Source organism: Aotus nancymaae, unplaced genomic scaffold, assembly GCF_030222135.1.
Source record: "Aotus nancymaae isolate 86718 unplaced genomic scaffold, 86718_ANA_hifiasm-v0.15.2.pri h1tg000076l, whole genome shotgun sequence".
Taxonomy (NCBI): domain Eukaryota; kingdom Metazoa; phylum Chordata; class Mammalia; order Primates; family Aotidae; genus Aotus; species Aotus nancymaae.
In genome coordinates this window covers 13,826,124-13,845,066 of record NW_026988491.1, presented here as the reverse complement: position 1 = coordinate 13,845,066, position 18,943 = coordinate 13,826,124, and the positions used below count along the sequence as shown (strand labels likewise).

General features: G+C 54.6%; 1 protein-coding gene across 1 annotated transcript in view; it reads right to left on the bottom strand.

Moving 5' to 3' along the window:
* Positions 1–12,852, bottom strand: part of CACNA1I (calcium voltage-gated channel subunit alpha1 I) — a 123,315-nt gene extending 110,463 nt beyond the window's left edge. Inside the window, exon 1 of the mRNA XM_064368063.1 lies at positions 12,786–12,852. The gene's annotated coding sequence lies outside the window, so the exon portion shown is untranslated. The remainder of the gene's footprint in view (positions 1–12,785) is intronic.
* Positions 12,853–18,943: the final 6,091 nt, after the last annotated feature.

The following is an 18,943-nucleotide window of genomic DNA, read 5'->3' as shown; positions in this document are numbered from 1 at the left end:
GAATCAGACACTGGGGGGGAACCCTAGCAAACCAGGAGGGAATCACAGTCGGCTTCCCTGAAGAAGTGACCCTGGAGCTGAGACCCACAGCTGACTCCTTGACCCAGGAATCTCCCAGCTGCTGCCTTACGAGGCTGAGAACCCAGGAGTCTTAGAGTCCAACCTCTTTGCCTTACAGATGAAGAAACTGAAGCCCAGAGAAGGGACAGGGCAGACGTGCAGCCAAGTAACAGCAGAAATAGAATTCTGGTCAAAGGCCGGGCACGGTGCTCATGCCTGTAATCCCCACACTTTGGGAGGCAGGGCGGGTGGATCACCTGAGGTCAGGAGTTTGAGACCAACCTGGCCAACACAGTGAGACCCCATCTCTAAGAAAAATACCAAAATTACTCAGGCATGGTGGCGCATACCTGTAGTCCCAGCTACTCGAGAGGCTGAGGCAGGAGAATTGCTTGAACCCAGGAGGCGGAGGTTGCAGTGAGCCAAGACCGCGCACCACTGCACTCCAGCCCAGGGGACAGAGTGAGATTCCGTCACAAAAAAAAAAAAGATTTCCAGTCAGAGCTCACTTCCTGGGCCTGTGGCCCGGGCAGCTGCACAAGGCCCCTTGCTGAGAAGAGCCCTGAACTTGCTTTAGAATTCTACTGCCACCAACATGCAATTCTTAATTTCTTATCAAGGGATCCCACATTTTCATTTTTTTCTGGGCGGTGCGAATCATCTCGCTGGCTCTGACTCCAGCTCAGGACACCCTGACCACGTCTGATGCTCTCGATAACCTCAGGAGGGCTATTATGCCTGTTTGGTAGGTGAAGAAACTGAGGCCAAGAGAATAAAACGGCTTGTCAAAGCTATGCACCCAGCCAAGCGAAGCACCAGGTGGTGTCAGAGGCCAGAATCCCAGCCCCCGCAGGCAGGCTTTGTGACAACTGACGGTGCCCTCGCTGGCCGAGAGCCCCTGTAGCCGGCCAGTGGCAAGATGGGAAGGACAGCCGCTGCTAGAGCCTGCCCCTCACCACCTCACCCCGGAAGGTACCAATCCCTAAAACTTTGGCCAATGGGGTCCCTGGGATCCTAGAAGCCCTACAGGGCCAGGTCAGGCAGTGGGATGGAGAGGTGGGGCCCGCATCCTTGCTGCCTACCCAGCTGCTGCTGGGCTGTCCACCAAGCCACCCAGAGCTGATGCCTTTGGACATTTCCCTGGCTCCTAGGGGCAATGGGTGGGAGTTGGCACCTCCTGCCACTTCCCCTGGCTGGTCAGGGAGGCAGAGTTTTCTCCTGAGCTCAGGACTTTGCTCTTGATTCCAGAAAAAACAGCCACGGGCCTTACATAAGCTGCCGGGCACCTTGGCCTGCCACGTGTCAACCTCCTGGGCTGAAACACACCCTCCCTAGGGTGGCTCCAGGTCTGCCCACCACTATGCCAGACTTGGAGGCACCATGCCCTCCCCTGGCCATTTGCTCTGGCCAGATTGGACCTCATCGGGTCCTCGGCTTTGCTCCTGCTCTCCCCTCTCACTGCGGCACCTTCTCCTCCCCAGGCCCTGTTCTTCCAGGCCCTACGGATTCATTCATTTGTCCAATGAGCGCCTACTGTGTGTGGGCACTGTGTGGGCTTTGGGCTATGCTGGGGCACGAGCCAGACTCAGCACCAGCCCGCATTCAGCCCACACTTCCACAGAGGAAAGAGACACACCTATCAATTACTTTCTCTCTTTCTGCTTTTCCACAGCTCTTATCACCATCAAACACAGTGCATAATTTATATCTTTATAACTCCATGATTTGGTGTCTGTCTCCCCAACCTAACAGAAGCCTGTAAGGGAGGTGTATCCCCTCACTGCTGTATCCCCAGCACCTGGAATGGTGCCTGGAGCTTACTAGGTGCTCAATAAATATTTGTTGACAAAGTGAATAAAAAGTGCTGGGCAGTAAATAAACAAGGGGGAAAGGTGGGAGTGGAGACAATCATCTTGCCCTCTCTAAAGGAAGAGATATTTAAGTGAAAATCAAGAATCAGAAGGCAGTAGCCCTGATGGATCTGCTGGAAGAGCATAGGAGGAACAGCATGTGCGAAGGCCAGGAGGCTGGGGCCCGCTCGATGCATTTAAAGAACAGAAGTGAGGCCAGTCGGGCGTGGTGGCTCACTCCTGTAATCCCAGCACTTTGGGAGGTCAAAGAAGGTGGATCACGAGGTCAGAAGTTCGAGACCAACCCAGACAATATGGTGAAACCCTGCCCCTACTAAAAATACAAAAATTATCTGGGTGTGGTGGCGCCCGCCTGTAACCCCAGCTACTCCGGAGGCTGAGGCAGGAAAATCACTTGAACCTAGGAGGCGGAGGTTGCAGTGAGCTGAGATTGTGCCACTGCACTCTAGCCTGGGTAACAGGGCGGGACTCTGTCTCAAAAAATTAAAAAGTGAGGCTGAGCCTGGGGCAGGGTGGCGGATGAAACCAAAGAATTCAGCAGGGCCCTGGGGGAGAACACAGAGGAGTGTGGGCTTTAATCCCAAGTTCAGTAGGAGGCATGGGTGGGTTTTAAGCAGGGGAGTGATGTGCTGTGGTCTGTTTCTAAGCAATCTCTCTAGGGGGTGAAGGGAGAGTGGATGAAGGAGCAGGGGTGGAGCAGGAAAGGCCAGGAGGAGCTAGGTTGGCCTGTCCTTGGCTGCTGGTGAAGACAGGGAGAAGGGGCTGGCTTGAGATTTATTCTCAAGGTAAAGCACCTGGCCTTGCATGGACTGCAGTGGGAGCAGTTAGAGAGTGGCACACCCCGCAGCCCTCGCCCAGCATTGCTGAAATCCTTCCTGAAACCGCACAGGTAGAAAGAGCTGCCCTGGCCTCTAGGACTACACAAAACTATCCCCTTCCTGGCTCTGGGCTACGTCGCTTGCATTGACTTGCTTGTTGCCTCTCTTGACCTGTTTAACACTGCCACACTGCACTGCTGCCCTGTCCTCACACCTCTCCCCTCACTGTGGGACTCCCAGAAACCACACCCCTGACCACCACCCTCAACCCTGCAGTATCTGCCCTCAGATCTGTTTCCAGTGACCACCCAGCCTTTACCTCTGACCTGCTCTCAGTGACCACCCCATCTCTACCCTCTGACGTGCTCCTATGACCACCCAGCCTCCACCCTCTGACTGTTCCCAGTACCCACCCAGCCTCCACCCTCTGATGTACTCCCAGTGACCACCCAGCCTCCACCCTCTGACTACTCCCAGTGCCCACCCAACCTCCACCCTCTGACTGTTCCCAGTACCCACCCAGCCTCCACCCTCTGACGTACTCCCAGTGGCGACACAGCCTCCACACTCTGACCTGTTCTCAGCGACCACCCAGCCTCCACCCTCTGACTGCTCCCAGTACTCACCCAGCCTCCACCCTCTACCTGATCCCAGTGACCACCAGTCTCCACCCTCTGACCTGTTCCCTGTGACCACACAGCCTCCACCCTCTGATCTGTTCACAGATCACTCTCTGACTGCTCCCAGTAACCACCCAGCCTCCTCCCTCTGACCTGCTCCCAGTGACCATGCAGTCTCCACCCTCTGATCTGCTCCCAGCGACCACCCAGTCTCCACCTTCTGACCTGCTCCCTCTGACGTGCTCCCAGTCCTGCTCCCAGTGACCACTCAGCTTCCACCCTCTTACCTGCTCCCAGTGACCACCCAGACCATCTCCCTCTGACCTGTTCCTTAGCAGTTTCGCAGGCCACTACTCTCTGATCCACTCCCCACTCCCAAAGACCCCAAGTCCAGTCCAGAAATCTCTCTGTCCTGTGTCTGTGGCCCAGCTCCTATCCCAGATGCCTGTGTGCCCATGGCTGGAAGCCCCGAGGGGACTGGTATCTGGGCCTCCCTGGGCTCCAATCTGTCTGCAGATGGAGCCTCACAACACAAGAGGACTTGCCTTAGGTGACAGCATTGGTGGATTCAAACTCAGGTCCATTAGGTGCCAGAGTCTGAGCTGCCTCCACATCCCTGATTCCCCTTCTTCTAGGTGCTCCCAGGGCCTCACCCTGACACTCCTTCTCATGAGTGGCCCACCAAGCAGCAGTGTGGCAATTGTGCTGGCCTCCAGGAGCAGGGATAGGAGCAGAAACTTGCTGTGTCTGGAACACAGACCCCCATTTCCGACTCTGTCAGCCTCTTGGAGCCTCAATTTTCCTCTCTGTAAAGCTCAGCCTTTCTCCCACCTGCTTCAACAGGCTCTTGTTAAGAAGCAACATGATGGGCCGGGCGCGGTGGCTCACATCTGTAGTCCCAGCACTTTGGGAGGCTGGTGTGGGTGGATCATCTGAGGTCAGGAGTTTGAGACCATGCTGGCCAACATGGCAAAACCCTGTTTCTACTAAAAACACAAAAATTAGTTGGGCGTGATGGTGCACACCTGTAGTCCCAGCTACTCAGGACACTGAGACAGTAGAATCACTTGAACCCAGGAGGCAGAGGTTGCAGTGAGCTGCGATAGTGCTACTGCACTCCAGCCTGGGCAACAAGAGCAAGACTCCATCTCAAAAAAAAAGGAAGAAGCAACATAATGTAGATGGGGAGGCACTCTGGTGGATGGCTGAGCATGCATTGGATCAACTGTGTTATCCCCAGGGGCTGCTACCCCAGCCCATTCTCTGCCATCACCATCACCACCATCACCAACACTAGCACCATCACTATCATCACCACCAGCACCATCATTATCATTATCACCACCTCCACCGTCGTCACAACAATCACCAACACCAGCACCATCATCATCACCACTACCATCATCACCACCATCTACCATCATCACTATCACCATCATTATCATTATTACCACCTCCTCCATCACCAACACCAGCACCATCACCACCACCACCATCATTATCATTATCACCATCTCCACCATCACCACCATCATCACCAACACCAGCACCATCTACCATCATTACCACCATCACCATCACCACCACCATCACCAACACCAACACCATCATCACCACCACTACCATCATTACCACCACCATCACCATTATCATTATCACCAGCTCCATCATCACCACCACCATCATCATCACTACCACCACCACCATCACCACCTCCACCATCACCACCAACACCACCACCAACACCAGCATCATCACCACCACCATCAACACCATCATAACTATCACTACCATTGTCCTCACCACCAACATGACCACCACCACCATCACCATCACCATAACCAGAACCATCATCACCACCACCACCATCACCATAATAATCACCATCACTGCCATTACCCTCACTACCACCATGATCATCACCATCACCATCACCATCACCAACACCATCATCATCACCACCATCACCAACACCATCCACTATCACCACCACCATCACTATTGTCACCACTGTCACCACCATGACCCCATCAAGCAATGGCCAACAGCTCTCTATGCATCATCTGTGTCAATTTTTACCACAACTCCATGGCATACAGGCCATTCTCATTCTTACTTTATGGAGAGGGAGACGGGGAACAGGGAAGTACAGCCATGACCATAATCAGTCAGCTAGTACCCGGCAGAGTCAGTTCCCAGCTCAGGTCTGCTCACTACCATGCCCAAACACTAAACCATTCCAGGCACCAAATTGGGACGGGAATGGTGCCCTGGAACAGCCCTCCCCAAGCTGAGTCATCAGGCAGTGGCGATACAGCTGCTGACCCAGCCAAGATGCCCAAGTCTTCCCAAGGCAGTGGGGAAACCTGCCTCCCAGAATCTTCCAGCCAGCACTCCAGAGCCCTGGAAGTGCAGTGTCAGGATGCCCTGTGTCTCCAGAGCTCAGAGCCCTGGTGGAGGAAAATCTCAGGCCTGGCCTGGTGGCCTCAGACCCCGTGTGTGTGTGTACATGTGTGTGCATGTGTGTGTGTGTGTATACATGTGTGTGCATATGTATGTGTGTGTATACATGTGTGTGCATGTGTATGTGTGTGTGTATACATGTGTGCACATGTGTGTTTTCATACAGGGAGGCAACTTATTTATCCCTTTGTCAACAACCACACACCAGCTAATATCACTGCTAGAAGAACAAGCAACAAATTCATTCAGGAAATACTAGAATCCAGGAATTTCAGAATATCTTAGAATCACCCAGAACCTTGTAGGCCCAAATTATTAACTACAATCATCCTGAATCTATAGTGTGGGTTTCAGAGCATGGGCACTGGAAGCTGAGACTTGTATTTGAGTCCCGACACCAATCCACCTTAGCACACAACTCAGCTGGCAGGTGCTGCAGTTTCCCTGTCTATAAAATGAGAAGACAACTGCTCCGTGGCAGGGCTGCTGTGAAGACGAGCTGGGGTAACACCACCGGGCACTAGGCAGGTGCACAGTGAGACCCCCGACAGTCTCCCATCCATGTTAGTATCCTCTGCCATGGAGTTCCAGACTCCTGAACCCCAGGGGTCCCGGAAACAGTGTCTGGTTTTAGACTCTAATTGTTTCCAGGTCTTCAAACAGGGAATCTCTGAAAAGAATGAGAGCCCGGAGGTGACCTAATCTGTCACCAAACACACTCACAAGCACAAAAATCACATGGTCACACTCGCACACCCACAGTCACACGCTCCATAGCATACTCACACACAGACACACAAACACAATCACACACACAGACATACACACACAATACATATATAAACACAATCACACATACACATACACACAACACACTTCCAGACACAATCACACACACTCACAGACACACAATCACACCTGGCACATGGGTACACCAGCATGCACTCATACAGACACACAGACACACAATTACACACACAGACAGACATACAATTACACACACAGACACACAATCACACACACAGACATATAACACATACACACACTCACATACATACACACACAGATGCACAATCACACACAGCATATGGGTACACCAACATGCACTCACACAGACACACTCACAAACACACAATCACACACACAGACATACACACACAATTACACACACAGACATACACACATAACACACATAGACACAAAAATACACAATCACACACAGAACATAATTACACCAGCATGCACTCAGACACACAATTACACAGCCATACACACAACACACAGATACATAACCACACACAGACATACACGCATAACACACACTCACACAGACACACATAGAACCACACACGGCACATAGATACACCAGCACCCACTCACACAGATACAATCACACATGCAGACATGCATACACACACATACATATACACAATCACACATACACTCACATAACATACACTCACACTGACACACACAGACATGCATGTACACAAAGAATACACACACACAATCACACATAACATACAATCACAAAGACATATACTCACAGACATACACACAATCACACACATTGACACATAAACACACAAAGCACCCATTTACAGACACATACATAACTCATACAGACACACATACACACAATCACACACCCAGACACATACATATGCACGCAATCACACAAATCAAATACACTCACACAGACACACACTGGCACATATGCACACACAGAATATACAGACATGTACACACAATCACACACACACAGACACAACAGCCACTCACACATACAAACCAATGCAGAGCCTGCATCTGGTGGTCTGCAGAAAAGCCTTTGTGAGACTGCGGGAAACCTGCCTTCCAGAATCTTCCAGCCGGCCTCTCAGAACCCCTGGAACCCTCTATCTGCTCCCTCTTCCGCATGACAGCCCTGCAGACGCATGACAACAGCCCGCCCACCCCAGAGCCTCATCTGCCCCAGGCCTCTTGTCACCAGCTCCCTCAACCATTCCTTGGGTGACAATCTCCACATCGCATGCCTCCCTGGGACCCCTCCCCAGTCACATTCAACTCTTCCCCCTTTCCTCTGCCTGGGCAGAATCGGACTTGCATCAGGCCACCCAGAGCACAGCAGACAGGTTACCTGCCTGATTCTGGCCTTTCTTGATGCAGACTGGAAGTATCAGGGCCCAGCTGGCAACCCAGTCCTACTGCAGCACCTGTGGGTCATGTGGTCCACTGATCCCCTCAAATCTTCTTCAGAGAAGTTGAGCAGAGCCAGAGCTCCTCAGCCTAAAGAGGAAAGGCTAAAGTGCGGCACCCCCAGTTGCATGGCCTGACACAAAACTTGCTCTGGTCTGGTCAGCTGAGCCTGCCCACATCTGATAGTCATCTCAGACCTGTCACAAAAATGAACAGCTGGCCTTCCCAGCTCTGCAGCCTACTGAGTGGGTTCAGTCAGCAACCCCTCCTGTGACAGCCAACAAGAATCAAAGACGACATTATCTGTGAGTACTTATGATATGCCAGGCATAGAGTAAGCTTTTAAGATGTGCTTTTGCTCTCTCCACCTTGTAGGTGAGGAAACTGAGGCACCGGAGGGTTAAAGGATCTTCCCAAGGTCAAGAGCTACTTAGTGAAAGAGCTGGGATTTGGATCTGGGCAGGCCAGCTCCAGGTCACCAGTTTTAAAGGGTTGTCCAGGCCAGAATGTGGACAGGAGGTTGCAGCCTCCCTACCCCCACCCCGTACCTGCCCACGTATCTGTCACCAGGCATTGCCATTTGTTTGTTTTCAGCCGGCTCTCCACCTTATGACAAGTGCAGCAAGCGCAGCTGTGTCAGAACCTCCATCAGCGTGTCTGAACATCTCCCAGCAGGCGCTTCTGCTGATCAGTTTTTACTCACTCTGCAGTAATTAGGGCCTTGGGTCTTACTTCAGCTAGCAAATCAGGGTGAACGTGGTCCCTGATGGGAGGGAGGGGTGTCCAGCAGGAAGAGCACTGGATCAGGAGTCCCAGGGCTAGAGCTCAAGGACCCAGCTCCGCCCTCCCCACTGCACACGGTCTCCCCAAGCTTCATTTCCTCTTGCCAAAATGCAGAAGACGATGCCTTCTCTACCTCGAAAACCAGATCACAAATGGGGAAAAAGATTTGGAAAGCAATTTCATGAAAGAAAAAGAGCTTCATTGTACGAGGCCCCATGCTAGGTGCTGCAGAAACACGTCTGAGCCTCACAAAAATCCTTTCAGGTGGAAGGTATTATCCCAGTTTTATAAGAAGCGGATGCTCCTGTGATGCCAGTGACCTGATCCTCTTGCCATGGTTGTGGACTTGCTCAACTCTACCCTAGCTGGGACAGAGCTTATGCCCTTCCCAAAAGGCGCCTAAGACCCTAGAACCACAGAGGGCTGGATGCAACCCTCACTGCGCAACAGGGCAGGGCAGGCAGCAGGCAGCAGAGGGAAGACCCTAATGCTGCTCTCTATGTGCACCATTACCCAGACCGCTCTGGCCAGCGTCCAGGAGAAGGGGGCAGTGGGCAGAGGCGGAGTCTCAGAGATGAAGGGAGAAGGTCTGGGAGGCAGGGCCAGGTCTGCACTGAACCTGGCCCTTAAGAGCCCACGGCATCCATAGAACCTTCACCCTTGAGATACCACGTCCTTCTCCTCCTCTCCTATCAGGGAGCCCCAAAAGCACCCAGCTGTTTCACAAGGGTCTCCAGAGAAGCCATGCTAAATCCTCTGCACCCCTCACCTATCAAATATGGTCTGGGTGCTCCAATCCCAGAGCACAAGTGGAACCCAGGACTCATGGCCACATCCCCACACAGCACCTGGCAGGGGAGGCCCGGATCCTCTCCCACAAGCACAGGCACAGCAGCTCCAAGAGGGCAGGCTTTGTCTGTTCCCTTACGCTCACTGCTGTGTCCTCCAGCGACCAGAACAGGGCTTGGAACACAGTACGTGAAGAATAAATATGAGAGAAAGGGAAATCAGAAAATCTGATTTGTTTTCTTCCCTCTGTAGACTGGCAGCCACAGTGAGGGGAAAGATTCAACTCACATCTTCCTGGATGTCAGGATCCACAGACCCATGGACCCATGGGTCTACTCATCCACAGATCCACAGACACATACCCCACAGATTCATAGATCCCTGGACCCACAGACCCAGAGACCCACAGACCCGCACACTCAGACACTCCCAGAGACCCACAGTCCACACACCCACTGTGTGCAGGGCATACACCGCTCCCTGGGCTCTCTGAGTCCCCAGGCCAGACCCAGGACTCTGGGGGCACAAGAGTTGACTGAGGGCATTAAGGCTGGGCATGTCCTAGGAATATATGGGAAGAAAATGTTCTGCAGTAAAGAACAGGAGGCAGGTTGGAAAGGAGAAGTGGGGACTGGTGGACAGGTGAGGAAGAGGAGCAGCAGCAGGGGAAGAGCTGGCGACAGAGAAGGGATGGAGGGGAGGGTACCCTGCTCTCCCTGCAGCCCAGAGGGGTCTCTAGACTCCCACACCCAGCTCAGCATCCCCTCTTTCCAGACACTTTAGAAGGCAGCTGCCAAAGTGGAGACAGCCACACATCAAGAAGCCACACAGGAGCCTGTTTGATTACCTTGGAAAGCGCTAGGAACCGGTGGGGGGATGGAGAAGGGAAGGCAGGATCCCCACTACAGTAGGGGAGGGACAGAGTGATGCCCAGAAACAGACTGGCCTGAGAGCCCCTTCCTGGAGGCTGAGGCCCAGGGCAGCCACACTTGGGATGTGGGGTGAAGGTGGCAGAGAGGGCCACAGAGGGGACGTGATGAGGGAGACTGGGGGAGGGGAGATGGAGGTGGTGACCCTGGTGGGCTCAGGGAGGGGACCTGGGTCCAGAACCACAGAGAGGCTGCAGTCCTCGAAACTGCTCCCAGCGAGGCTGTGGGCTCAGAAGGGGCAGGATATCTGCAGCAGAGAGAGGGTGAGAGAGGAGGGGGTTCTCGCAGCACCCTCCACCCCTAGCTCGCCACCCAAGGTCAAGGGGAACCCGCAGGGACCCAAGGACTGCCTGGTGCCCCCTGGTGGGCCTGGGAGATGCCCTCGCAGCCCCAGCTTCCTAGGGAGGGCTTGAAATGGGGTTGAGGGGAGGGGAGGGGCATGCAGGTGGGGAGGGAGGAATGGGGAAGAATCGAGAAGAGAACCTTAGTCAAAAGGAAGGGGAAGGGGCCTCCAGCCAGACCTGCAGCCCCTTCCCCAAGCCTCCCATCATGAGCCCTGGGCAGGCACGGCAGCTCTGCGAAGCCAGGAAGAGAGCGTGGAGGGCATGGCATGGGGCTTGGCCCTCTGGGGGTGTGGGCAGGTTCATGGGTTTGGTGCCAGGCCAGCCCAACAGCCTCCAGGCACACTCCTTACCTTTTCCTCTTCCTCCCCACACTGCAGTCCCAGACCTGGTCCCTGCTCAGTGTCACCCTGTCCTGTCCTGACCTGTCACCCTCTGATGTCCCTCCCTCTGTCTCTGCTTTGATGGTGGAGGCAGGAAGGGAACCGGGAGGTCCCTAGACTCCTGGGGTGTCCCCAGCCCAGCCCTGGATCTTGAATCCTGAACAGAAAGTTTGTCCTGAAGGGTGGACAAGAGTTCCAGAAGCGAGTCCTTAGGGCTGAGAGGAGCCTCAGAAATAAGAGGTGACCAGGTGCCAGCAGGGCCTGAAGATGGGGCGTGGAGAGGCAGGCCCACACCTCAGGCCAAACCCTTCCCTTGGGCTGGGCCACAGACCCACGCCCCTGTTCACACAGCGTCCTAGCCCTGAGGTGGTGCCAGCCTCTGTGGGGTGAATCCTCCAGGTGGCGAGAGACAGAGGATGGACTGGCCACTTCCCCGGGCCAATCTGAGCTCTCCAGCGAGGACCCTCCCCACATGAAGATCAGACCCCAGTACACCACACACGCCAGACACGCAGGCCCACTCCAGTGCTCGCTCCTTCTCTCTCTCTCTCTCTCTCTCTCTCTCTCACACACACACTCACACTCACACACACACACACACACACACACACACACACACCTGGACCCAGGATACAGACCCTCAGGATGGGAATTTAGCGCAGAGGTCTTCTCAGACCCCAATCTCCTCCTCAGCTCAGGAGCCCCCAGGGCCCTGACAGGGAAGAAAGACACTAGCAGAGGGGCTGACTGAGGCCTCAGCCTGGGCCCCACCACAGCCCCCTCCCCTAGGCACCCTGACTTCCCCCAAAAGAGGCCTCCTCGCCACTGCCAAGCCCTCTAGTCCCCCACAGCCCTCCCCAACACCACCCAGTAGGCAATTAGCACCCAATCAACATGAACATTCATTACATAACACCTCCAGCCTCCGGAGGGTCCCTTTCACCCCTACAGTCCCGGCTCCGACCCTGGCCTGGCTTCATGCAGTGAGGCCTCCGCCCCACTGGGGTGCTGGCCAAAGAGGTGGTCTCCACCACCCCCACCTCCAGGAAAGTTAAACCCTGCCCGGGACTCCCCCAGCCAGCGCCCTCCGCTGCCGCGCTCCCGGGCCAGCGCTCCCGGGCCAGCGCTCCCTGCTCAGCCCGCCGGACACTGGCACCAGCTCTGGCCCAGCTGCCCGCAGTCGCAGCTGCGGAGGGGCGGCTGGACGCGCGGACAGCCCGGGCCCCGGCCGGCAGCCTGACTTGTTGAATAAATTTCTGCAGCGCTGGCTCGGCCGGCTTCAGTATTGGCACCGAGAGAACTTTCGTGGCCTTGGAGAGGGGACCGGTCAAAGTTTCCTGTCCTTCCTCCCAAGGCATGGCCCCGAAGGCGCGGGATGGGGGGCTCACCTGACGGGCACGCGCGGGTTGGGGGGATTGGTCCCCAGAAATAAATAAATAAATGCCCCAGTGAAGAGAGAGGCCAACGCGCCAAGAAACTGGCATCGAAGCGGAGCCCTCCCTTCCTCCTCCCACCCCGCCCCCACCTACCTTGGCATGGACGTGGCCAGGCCGCGGGGGGTCGTCCAGGTTCGAGATGCGGGGACGACGCGTCCCCACCCGAAGCCGGCGATAGAGAGGGATCCCCAGCCCCGCCAGCCGACCCCCCGCCAATTCAGGATCAGCTGAGCCCCCGAGGCGCGGGGGGCGGCGGGCGGGGGGCGGCGGGCCCGGGGGCCCGGGCCATGGCAGGAGGAGGCGGGCGGGCTGTAGGGATGGCGAGGCTCCTGGCGGGCGGCGGGCTGCGGGCGGCAGGCGGCGGGCGGGAGCGCGGCGCTCCGGGCCGGGGCGGGGGCGCGGGTGCTGCGGGGACCGAGCGGCGGGGCAAGTGCCCGGGAGAGACCGACGCGGCGGGGAGCGCGGGGCCGGGGCCGGTTCCTCGCCCGCCTCGGCTCGGCTTGCGCCTCCGGCCCCAGGCTCGAGGCGCGGGGTCTGCGCGCGGCGGGGGCTGCGGAGGAGCCCGAGCGCCTGGCGGTGCGGGGACGTGCGGCGGCGGCGAGACCGAGCCGCGCCGCGTGCGAGGAAAAGCCGTCCTTATACTGACACCAAATGTCTTCGGGGAAAGCTGCAGGCGCGGGACGCTGGAGTGGGGGGAGGCGTGGAGGCGACAGACAGACTGACGGCGGTGGCTGGTGAGCTCCCACCCTTCTCTAGGGGGCACGAAGCCCCCCCCCGCGGCCAGCTCCTTAAAATTAAGGGTCATGCCTGGGGGAGGGTCCTGACCCCTTGGCATGGGGGCTTCATCATGCTTAAAAAGGGGTGGGGGGGCATTACTGCCAACCTCCATGTCCCAGGTGTCTGTTCTGCCACGTTCCACCCTGGCTTCTCACTGAGATCCAGGTCGGGGGTGTTCACTCCACTACCCCATGAGGGGTCACCCACCTAAGGCCCCAGCTCTTAAACGGTGGAGCTGAGCTAGAACCCAGTTCTAAAGGTCGCTCCAGGGCCCAAGCTGCCTCCTCCCCACTTCTCATTCACACCCCTCCTTCTTCCCAACCTCCTAGGCTTGGCTGAAAGGCCACCTCCTCCAGGAAGGCTTCCCAGAGGATCCCCAGGTGGAACAGATGCCTCTTTATCCAGCTCCAAAGGCTTCAGCCTCACCATTTCCCAGGACCCTGTCCCACCAGTTCCCCCATGCTATGCTCCTCAGCCCTGTCTCCCTTCCTCTCTCACCTAAGGGCTGTGGGTTGGGGAGAGGGAGTGTTCAAGGTTATAACCACCTTTTATTTGTTCATTTACATCCAGCCAAACAAATTAAAGGCATCAAGACTCTCCCCAATGCAGGCCAAATGGTCTACTCACTGGCTCACAACTCAGGAAGCATTTAGTGAGTGCCTGCTATGTGCTAGGCACCTCTTTAAACCACCTGGAGGCCGGGTGTGGTGGCTCACATCTTCCATAATCCCAGCACTTTGGGAAGCTGAGGCGGGCGGATCGCCTGAGGTCAGGAGTTCGAGACCAGCCTGACAGCCTGACCAATATGGTGAAACCCCATCTCTACTAAAAATACAAAATTAGCCGGGCATGGTGGTGCATGCCTGTAATTCCAGCTACTCAGGATGCTGAGGCAGAAGAATCGCTTGAGCCCAGGAGGCAGAGGTTGGGGTGAGCCAAGATCACGCCATTGTACTCCAGCCTGGGCAACAAGAGTGAAACTCTATCTCAAAAAAAAAAAAAAAAAAAAAAACACCCGCCTGGAGTTTCACCCTTTTGCCCCCATTTTACTGATGAAGAAACTGAGGCCAGAGATGAACTGCCTGGCCAAGGTTACTTTGCTGGGAAGCAACAGCAGCCCCTTGCTCCCAACCCCTGCCCCAACAGTCCCGTGCTCCCAACCCCTGCCCAGGTGTTGTCACGCTGGGTTGCCCGGCGCAGCCCTCTTCACCTCCTTGGAGAATGTGTGGTGAGGGGCACCAGGGGGATGCTGAGGGCTGCCCTGGGCATCCCTGCCTCCATGCTGGCAGACAGCACAGCTTTAGAGAAAGGTCCGCTTGGGTTTGATCCCAGCTCTGCTGGTTCCTGACTGAGGGTGGTGACAAGCCCCTCAATATCTCTGAGCCTCAGGTACCTCATCTGTGAAATGGGGATACAGGTTCACACTTTGCAAGATGCAAACCATCTTTAAAGGGCTTAGCACAGTGCCTGGCTCATAGTAGGTGTCCAGCAAATATTCATCCCTTTCTCGCTTTTAATCTATCTAAGGAGGCAAGACAAGCCTTTATAAGCAGACTACAAGGCAAGGTCATGTAAGCACACAACAGGCTGAGAGGTGTCTTATAGGTGTGAATTCGGCGAGCCAGACAGCACTGCGGGTGGGATGGATTTATTGCAGATCAGAGTGGGCTTCAGATCAGGACTCTTCAGGGAAAAGCCTCATCAAAGGCTAGAGACTTGAACTGAGCGTTGAAAGCTTGTACAGGATTGAGATGAGAAGAGAGAAGGTGGGTAGGGAAATGGCATCAAGGAAAGAGAAGGCATGGAGGCAAGAACAAGATAGCATGGCAGGCACTCCACACCCCGAGCAGCTGAATGCACAGCTAGAAAACCCCAGGCCTGGCCATACGTGGGGCTCACACCTGTAATCCCAGCACTCTGGGAGGCCGAGGCAGGTGGATCACAAGGTCAGGAGTTCGAGACCAGCCTGGCCAATGTGGTGAAACCCCATCTCTACTAATAATACAAAAATTAGCCAGGCGTGGTGGCAGGCACTTGTAATCCCAGTTACTTGGGAGGCTGAGGCAAAAGAATCGCTTGAACCCAGAGGTGGAGGTTGCAGTGAGCCAAGATCAAATCACCGCACTCCAGCCTGGGCGACAGAGCAAGACTCTGTCTCAAAAAAAAAAAAAAAAAAAAAAAAGAAAGAAAAAGAAAAAGAAAGAAAGCCCAGGCCTGGAGGGTGGAAGAAATCAGGCGGCAGGAAGGATGGGGAAGATTCGAACCATCACTTATTTTCTCCCATTCTTCTCTGGCGACATTGTCATAAAGCCAAGATCAGAAGGCTGGACAGGACCTTGAGAAGCCACCAGATGGTGAACTCTCAGGTCTGGGCCCCTTCAGCTATAGCTTCCCAAAGTGGCCACCCTGTCTCTGCTTGCACACCTGAGGTGACGTAGATGTCACCACCTTCTGGGGCAGCTCTTCTGTTCTCTGGGCATCTCTGATCATTCAAAGCACTTTTATATTTGAGCAGAAATCTGCCACCTCCGTGATCTGGGTCCCTCCCTTGTCTTGGCAGGACTGACACTCCCACCTCAGCCTCCTTCACACATCTACACTGGCAGAAAGTCCTGCTTTATATCTAACCTAAACGCTTTATGTTTCTTTTTCTTTATTTCTTTTTCTTTTTTTCAGACGGAGTTTTGCTCTGTCACCCAGGCTGGAATGCAGTGGCATGATCTCCGCTCACTGCAACTTCTGCCTCCCAGGTTCAAGCAATTCTCCTGCCTCAGCCTCCCGAGTAGCTGGGATTACAGGCACCCACCATTACGCCCGGCTCATTTTTGCATTTTTAGTAGAGACAGGGTTTTGCCATGTTGGCCAGGCTGGTCTTGAACTCCTGACCTCAGGTGTTCCACTCGCCACCTCAGCCTCCCAAAGTGCTAGGATTACAGGCATGAGTCACCACACCCAATCTTTTTTCTTTTTTCTTTTTTCTTTTTTTTTGTTGAGACAAGATCTCACTCTGTCACCCAGGCTGGAGTGCAGTGGCTCAATCACAGCTCACTGCAGCCTCGACTTCCTGGGCTCCAGTGGTCCTCCCATCTCAGCCTCCTGAGTAGCTGGGAACACAGGCACATGCCACCACACCTAGCTAATTTTTTGCACTTTTTGTAGAGATGGGGTTTCACCATATTGCCCAAGCTGGTCTCGAACTCCTGGGCTCAAGCAATCTGCCCACCTCAGCCTCCCAAAGTGCTGGGATTACAGGCGCCATGCCCAGCCCATGCTTATGTTTCAACTAAAACCTTAGGGCCCACTATGGGCCCCCTATGTCCTGGGAGTAGGGCTGCCAGGCCCCTGCCAGGGGGTGGATGAGGTGGACCCCAGCCTGGAGCACCCACCTGACAAATGGACCAGGCTCCCTATCACCTCCCTAGATCCCGAACCACCTGCCTCCTTCCAGGGACAAAGCTCAGCCAGGCTCTTCCTCACTACTCCAGCGACTGCTGGGCCCACGCTCAACTCCGCCCCCCAGAACTTTCTTGCAATTGTAGTGGCTGGATAGAAAGGTATCATCTGTTCATGGGGACAAATAAATAAGCTGGACTGGAGGAAGCTGGGGCAGAATGCCTGCCCTATTAAGATCTTTCCAGGCCTAAATATCTTAATAGCACAGGGACAAAGATTTCAAGATGCTCAGAATTCACGTTCATTTATTTCTCAAATGCTCACAGATCCTTTACCTGTGCCAGGCCCTGGTCTAAGCACTTGACAAAAATAACCCCCCTAATTCTTACCATAATTTTGTAAAATCAGGCCAGGCACAGTGGCTCACACCTGTAACCCCCACACTTTGGGAGGCCCAGATGGGTGGATCACTTGAAGTCAAGAGTTTAAGACCAGCCTGGCCAACACAGTGAAACCCTATCTCTCCATCTCTACCAAAAAAATACAAAAACTAGCCAGGCATGGCGGCATGCACCTGTAGTCCCAGCTACTCAGGAGGCTGAGGCAGGAGAATCGCTTGAATCCAGGAGGCAGACGTTGCAGTGAGCCGAGATCATGCCATTGGACTCCAGCCTGGGTGACAGAGCAAGACTCCATCTCAAAGAAAGAAAGGAAAGAAGGAAGGAAGGAAGGAAGGGAGGGAGGGAGGGAGGGAGGGAAGGAAGGAAAGAGAGAAAAGGAAAAAAGAGAAAGAAAGGAAAAAAGAAAGAAGGAAAGAAAGAAAGAAAAAGAAAGAAGGTAAGAAAGAAAGAGAGAGAGAAAGAAGAAAAAAAGAAAAAGAAAAAAACTTTTAAATCATTGCTACCATTTTACAGATGAGAAAACATTGGCACAGAGAGGTTAGGTAACTTGCTCAAGGTCACACAGCTAATAAATGGCAGAGATGGGATTCCAATTCAAGGGAGTCTGTGCTCTTAACTAGGATCCTGGGTTCTAAGACTCAAAAGCTCTAAGAGTCCAGGATTTCCAGGATTCCAAACTGACAGAGGGTCTCCACCTACTAAAGGAGGGAGGGAACTGGCCCGAGTTTCCCTCCTCCCACAGGCCATCCCATGGTGGAGCACGTTCCTCTGGGACATGGAGAGGGGTCTCTCTCACCAGTCCTGCTCAGGCCCCAGAATCCCAGTCATGCTGCAACCAGTGATATGGCCTGAACACCTAAGAACCAGCCTGAGACAGGACCACTGGTCCCCAAATGTCCCTGGCCTGGGAGCAGTCCACCATGATAGGAGGAAACCAGTGGCAGAAAGCAAGCTTCAACATTCCACAAGCATCTGTTAACCACCTACTGCGTACCAGGCCTGTGCCGTGGCTGGAGGACATTACCACATGGAAAAGTCTGGAAGTGCTTGCTGACCGTGGGTGAAACAGGGAGAAGATCTGGAAGAAATCCAGAGGGAGGATGGGCCAGACACTAGGCTTCCCATATATGTATGAGGCAGGCTGAACCCCAACACCTGCAGGCACCTTGATGGATTTGAAGAGACCAAGAGGGACCCAGAGCCCGGTCTGGAGGGTAGTGGCTGGATTGTTCTGCAACTAAAGGTAGAAGAACTAAAAGGTCCAGAGAGAAGAGTGGAGAGGGAAGGGAGAGGAGAGAAGAGATTGTAAGATGGAGGAGGCCAGGGACACACGGAGGGGTTCGCACCTGGGTGGATCCCCCAGAAGGAGGAAGGACTTCGATTTGAAATTGTTTGCATGGCTGCAGTGTCAGCATCCCTCCCCTGCCAAGTCCCCAGGAAAGTCTGTTGGACATATGGGGTAGTCAGTATTTGGTTATCAAGAAAGAAGCCGAGCTCCCACTCAGTGCTGACATGAACAAGAACAGCCCTGAGCAGGCCAGCCAGTCCATCCCCAACTGCACTAAGCCAGCAGAAGCAAAAGGTCAAAGCCAGAGGGGCCCAGGAGAACACTGGCAGTCCCCCAAGATTGCTGCATCCATGGGAATCTGGGCAGGAAGGGTAGGGGTGCCGCCGACTTAC